Below are 6000 nucleotides of genomic sequence, written 5' to 3'. Positions count from 1 at the left end.
GGTGTCAGGGTAATATCACACTGCAAGCACTGGGTGTCTGCCTAATATAACAGTGACATTACTGGGGTGTCAGGGTAATATCACACTGCAAGCACTGGGTGCCGGCCTAATATAACAGTGACATTACTGGGGTGCCAGGGTAATATCACACTGCAAGCACTGGGTATCTGCCTAATATAACAGTGACATTACTGGGGTGTCAGGGTAATATCACACTGCAAGCACTGGGTGCCTGCCTACTATAAGTGACATTACTGGGGCGCCAGGGTAATATCACACTACAAGCACTGGGTGCCGGCCTAATATAACAGTGACATTACTGGGGTGTCAGGGTAATATCACACTGCAAGCACTGGGTGCCGGCCTAATATAACAGTGACATTACCGGGGTGCCAGGGTAATATCACACTGCAAGCACTGGGTGCCTGCCTAATATAACAGTGACATTACTGGGGTGCCAGGGTAATATCACACTGCAAGCACTGGGTGCCTGCCTAATATAACAGTGACATTACTGGGGTGCCAGGGTAATATCACACTGCAAGCACTGGGTATCTGCCTAATATAACAGTGACATTACTAGGGTGCCAGGGTAATATCACACTGCCAGCACTGGGTGCCTGCCTAATATAACAGTGACATTACTGGGGTGCCAGGGTAATATCACACTGCCAGCACTGGGTGCCTGCCTAATATAACAGTGACATTACTGGGGTGTCAGGGTAATGTCACACTACAAGCACTGGGTGTCTGCCTAATATAACAGTGACATTACTGGGGCGCCAGGGTAATATCACACTGCAAGAACTGGGTATCTGCCTAATATAACAGTGACTTTACTGGGGTGCCAGGGTAATATCACACTGCAAGCACTGGGTGCCGGCCTAATATAACAGTGACATTACTGGGGTGCCAGGGTAATATCACACTGCAAGCACTGGGTATCTGCCTAATATAACAGTGACATTACTAGGGTGCCAGGGTAATGTCACACTGCAAGCACTGGGTGCCTGCCTAATATAACAGTGACATTACTGGGGTGCCAGGGTAATATCTAACTGCAAGCACTGGGTGCATGCCTAATATAACAGTGACATTACTGGGGTGCCAGGGTAATATCACACTGCAAGCACTGGGTGTCTGCCTAATATAACAGTGACATTACTGGGGTGTCAGGGTAATATCACACTGCAAGCACTGGGTGCATGCCTAATATAACAGTGACATTACTGGGGTGCCAGGGTAATGTCACACTGCAAGCACTGGGTGCCTGCCTAATATAACAGTGACATTACTGGGGTGTCAGGGTAATATCACACTGCAAGCACTGGGTGCCTGCCTAATATAACAGTGACATTACTGGGGTGTCAGGGTAATGTCACACTGCAAGCACTGGGTGCCTGCCTAATATAACAGTGACATTACTGGGGTGTCAGGGTAATATCACACTGCAAGCACTGGGTGCCGGCCTAATATAACAGTGACATTACTGGGGTGCCAGGGTAATATCACACTGCAAGCACTGGGTATCTGCCTAATATAACAGTGACATAACTGGGGTGTCAGGGTAATATCACACTGCAAGCACTGGGTGTCTGCCTAATATAACAGTGACATTACTGGGGTGTCAGGGTAATATCACACTGCAAGCACTGGGTGCCGGCCTAATATAACAGTGACATTACTGGGGTGCCAGGGTAATATCACACTGCAAGCACTGGGTATCTGCCTAATATAACAGTGACATTACTGGGGTGTCAGGGTAATATCACACTGCAAGCACTGGGTGCCTGCCTACTATAAGTGACATTACTGGGGCGCCAGGGTAATATCACACTACAAGCACTGGGTGCCGGCCTAATATAACAGTGACATTACTGGGGTGTCAGGGTAATATCACACTGCAAGCACTGGGTGCCGGCCTAATATAACAGTGACATTACCGGGGTGCCAGGGTAATATCACACTGCAAGCACTGGGTGCCTGCCTAATATAACAGTGACATTACTGGGGTGCCAGGGTAATATCACACTGCAAGCACTGGGTGCCTGCCTAATATAACAGTGACATTACTGGGGTGCCAGGGTAATATCACACTGCAAGCACTGGGTATCTGCCTAATATAACAGTGACATTACTAGGGTGCCAGGGTAATATCACACTGCCAGCACTGGGTGCCTGCCTAATATAACAGTGACATTACTGGGGTGCCAGGGTAATATCACACTGCCAGCACTGGGTGCCTGCCTAATATAACAGTGACATTACTGGGGTGTCAGGGTAATGTCACACTACAAGCACTGGGTGTCTGCCTAATATGACAGTGACATTACTGGGGCGCCAGGGTAATATCACACTGCAAGAACTGGGTATCTGCCTAATATAACAGTGACTTTACTGGGGTGCCAGGGTAATATCACACTGCAAGCACTGGGTGCCGGCCTAATATAACAGTGACATTACTGGGGTGCCAGGGTAATATCACACTGCAAGCACTGGGTATCTGCCTAATATAACAGTGACATTACTAGGGTGCCAGGGTAATATCACACTACAAGCACTGGGTGTCTGCCTAATATAACAGTGACATTACTGGGGTGCCAGGGTAATATCACACTGCAAGCACTGGGTGCCTGCCTAATATAACAGTGACATTACTGGGGTGCCAGGGTAATATCACACTGCAAGCACTGCGTGCCTGCCTAATATAACAGTGACATTACTGGGGTGTCAGGGTAATATCACACTGCAAGCACTGGGTGTCTGCCTAATATAACAGTGACATTACTGGGGCGTCAGGGTAATATCACACTGCAAGCACTGGGTGTCTGCCTAATATAACAGTGACATTGCTGGGGCGCCAGGGTAATGTCACACTGCAAGCACTGGGTGTCTGCCTAATATAACAGTGACATTACTGGGGTGTCAGGGTAATATCACACTGCAAGCACTGGGTGTCTGCCTAATATAACAGTGACATTACTGGGGTGTCAGGGTAATGTCACACTGCAAGCACTGGGTATCTGCCTAATATAACAGTGACATTACTGGGGTGTCAGGGTAATATCACACTGCTAGCACTGGGTATCTGCCTAATATAACAGTGACATTACTGGGGTGCCAGGGTAATATCACACTGCAAGCACTGGGTGCCGGCCTAATATAACAGTGACATTACTGGGGTGCCAGGGTAATATCACACTGCAAGCACTGGGTGCCCACACTGCAAGCACTGGGTGCCTGCCTAATATAACAGTGACATTACTGGGGTGCCAGGGTAATATCTAACTGCAAGCACTGGGTGCCTGCCTAATATAACAGTGACATTACTGGGTGCCAGGGTAATGTCACACTGCAAGCACTGGGTGCATGCCTAATATAGCAGTGACATTACTGGGGTGCCAGGGTAATGTCACACTGCAAGCACTGGGTGCCTGCCTAATATAACAGTGACATTACTGGGGTGTCAGGGTAATATCACACTGCAAGCACTGGGTATCTGCCTAATATAACAGTGACATTACTGGGGTGCCAGGGTAATATCACACTGCCAGCACTGGGTGCCTGCCTAATATAACAGTGACATTACTGGGGTGCCAGGGTAATATCACACTGCCAGCACTGGGTGCCTGCCTAATATAACAGTGACATTACTGGGGTGTCAGGGTAATGTCACACTACAAGCACCGGGTGTCTGCCTAATATAACAGTGACAATAATGGGGTGCCAGGGTAATATCACACTACAAGCACTGGGTATCTGCCTAATATAACAGTGACTTTACTGGGGTGCCAGGGTAATATCACACTGCCAGCACTGGGTATCTGCCTAATATAACAGTGACATTACTGGGGTGCCAGGGTAATATCACACTGCAAGCACTGGGTGCCGGCCTAATATAACAGTGACATAACTGGGGTGTCAGGGTAATATCACACTGCAAGCACTGGGTGTCTGCCTAATATAACAGTGACATTACTGGGGTGTCAGGGTAATATCACACTGCAAGCACTGGGTGCCGGCCTAATATAACAGTGACATTACTGGGGTGTCAGGGTAATATCACACTGCAAGCACTGGGTGCCGGCCTAATATACCAGTGACATTACTGGGGTGCCAGGGTAATATCACACTGCCAGCACTGGGTGCCTGCCTAATATAACAGTGACATTACTGGGGTGTCAGGGTAATGTCACACTACAAGCACTGGGTGTCTGCCTAATATAACAGTGACATTACTGGGGCGCCAGGGTAATATCACACTGCAAGAACTGGGTGCCTGCCTAATATAACAGTGACATTACTGGGGTGCCAGGGTAATATCACACTGCAAGCACTGGGTGCCGGCCTAATATAACAGTGACATTACTGGGGTGCCAGGGTAATATCACACTGCAAGCACTGGGTGCCGGCCTAATATAACAGTGACATTACTGGGGTGTCAGGGTAATATCACACTGCAAGCACTGGGTGTCTGCCTAATATAACAGTGACATTACTGGGGTGTCAGGGTAATATCACACTGCAAGCACTGGGTGCCGGCTTAATATAACAGTGACATTACTGGGGTGCCAGGGTAATATTACACTGCCAGCACTGGGTGCCTGCCTAATATAACAGTGACATTACTGGGGTGTCAGGGTAATATCACACTGCAAGCACTGCGTGCCTGCCTAATATAACAGTGACATTACTGGGGTGCCAGGGTAATATCACACTGCCAGCACTGGGTATCTGCCTAATATAACAGTGACATTACTGGGGTGCCAGGGTAATATCACACTGCAAGCACTGGGTGCCTGCCTAATATAACAGTGACATTACTGGGGTGCCAGAGTAATATCACACTGCCAGCACTGGGTGCCGGCCTAATATAACAGTGACATTACTGGGGTGCCAGAGTAATATCACACTGCAAGCACTGGGTGCCGGCCTAATATAACAGTGACAGTACTGGGGTGCCAGAGTAATGTCACACTGCAAGCACTGGGTGCCTGCCTAATATAACAGTGACATTACTGGGGTGCCAGGGTAATATCACACTGCAAGCACTGGGTATCTGCCTAATATAACAGTGACATTACTGGGGTGCCAGGGTAATATCACACTACAAGCACTGGGTGCCTGCCTAATATAACAGTGACATTACTGGGGTGTCAGGGTAATATCACACTGCAAGCACTGGGTGCCTGCCTAATATAACAGTGACATTACTGGGGTGCCAGGGTAATATCACACTGCAAGCACTGCGTGCCTGCCTAATATAACAGTGACATTACTGGGGTGCCAGGGTAATATCACACTTCAAGCACTGGGTATCTGCCTAATATAACAGTGACATTACTGGGGTGCCAGGATAATATCACACTGCAAGCACTGGGTGCCTGCCTAATATAACAGTGACATTACTGGGGTGTCAGGGTAATATCACACTGTAAGCACTGGGTGCCAGCCTAATATAACAGTGACATTACTGGGGTGCCAGGGTAATATCACACTGCAAGCACTGGGTATCTGCCTAATATAACAGTGACATTACTGGGGTGCCAGGGTAATATCACACTGCAAGCACTGGGTGCCGGCCTAATATAACAGTGACATTACTGGGGTGCCAGGGTAATATCACACTGCAAGCACTGGGTATCTGCCTAATATAACAGTGACATTACTGGGGTGCCAGGGTAATATCACACTGCAAGCACTGCGTGCCTGCCTAATATAACAGTGACATTACTGGGGTGCCAGGATAATATCACACTGCCAGCACTGGGTATCTGCCTAATATAACAGTGACATTACTGGGGTGCCAGGGTAATATCACACTGCAAGCACTGGGTGCCTGCCTAATATAACAGTGACATTACTGGGGTGCCAGAGTAATATCACACTGCCAGCACTGGGTGCCGGCCTAATATAACAGTGATATTACTGGGGTGCCAGAGTAATATCACACTGCAAGCACTGGGTGCCGGCCTAATATAACAGTGACAGTACTGGGGT

Source organism: Pseudophryne corroboree, chromosome 8 (assembly GCF_028390025.1).
Source record: "Pseudophryne corroboree isolate aPseCor3 chromosome 8, aPseCor3.hap2, whole genome shotgun sequence".
Taxonomy (NCBI): domain Eukaryota; kingdom Metazoa; phylum Chordata; class Amphibia; order Anura; family Myobatrachidae; genus Pseudophryne; species Pseudophryne corroboree.
This window is presented reverse-complemented; position numbering follows the sequence as displayed.